Source organism: Anneissia japonica, unplaced genomic scaffold, assembly GCF_011630105.1.
Source record: "Anneissia japonica isolate Jap-2015-1 unplaced genomic scaffold, ASM1163010v1 scaffold1511_len2985839_cov193, whole genome shotgun sequence".
NCBI lineage: Eukaryota > Metazoa > Echinodermata > Crinoidea > Comatulida > Comatulidae > Anneissia > Anneissia japonica.
In genome coordinates this window covers 779,842-780,725 of record NW_022685291.1, presented here as the reverse complement: position 1 = coordinate 780,725, position 884 = coordinate 779,842, and positions in this window count along the sequence as shown.

Genomic DNA, 884 nt, shown 5'->3' with positions numbered 1-884 from the left:
TATATGTATATACATATATATATATATATATATATATATATATATATATATATATTATATGTATATATATATACGTATACATACATATACATATATAATTATAAAATTATTTTATATATGGCCTTATAAACATTGCAGGTTAATATTCAACTCTGTCTCATTTTGAACAGTAATCCAAATAACAAAAAGTTTTAAACTTTTAAGAATAAACAACCGGAAAATATATATTTATATATCTAATATACGCAGACAAAAGGTAATATCTTTATGCTTAGAGAATCGGAAAAATCATCAAGGAAGACACACGAGACAAATAATCATTACTAATATCAACTATTTTCTGTGAAAAATTATACACCGTTACTATTTGACTCGATAGGATATTCTGTAATAAGCTCTGGAAATAGTTCCAAATTGACACATTTCACAACATTACTAGTATTTTAATCTAGAATATGTAAATAAATTGTAATGCAACAGGCCGTATAAACTGCAAATGTTGTACCAAAATGTGTTCGAAGATGACTAGGCTGCCAATGGCACGGATGGATATATCAGCAATAGTATAACGTCTGTACAACTTACATACTTTGCGTTACGTTTACGCTTGAATAAAAATAGAAATATATCGTCATAGCTACGGCTCTCTGTACATAATTTTACACGCCTAATCATTTAATGTCTCTTATTCTCTTGAAAGAGTTAAGAATATAGTAATAAAACGGATTTAAAGTTAATTAAAAAATAAATGTTAACAGAACAATGCTGATTCATGCGCAAACAGAAGCTTGTAAAAATACTTTTATAAAACACAGTTCGGATATACATAATTATTTTTTTTCTATAGCATTTAACACAATCTGGTAGTGAATTTAATTTTTAAA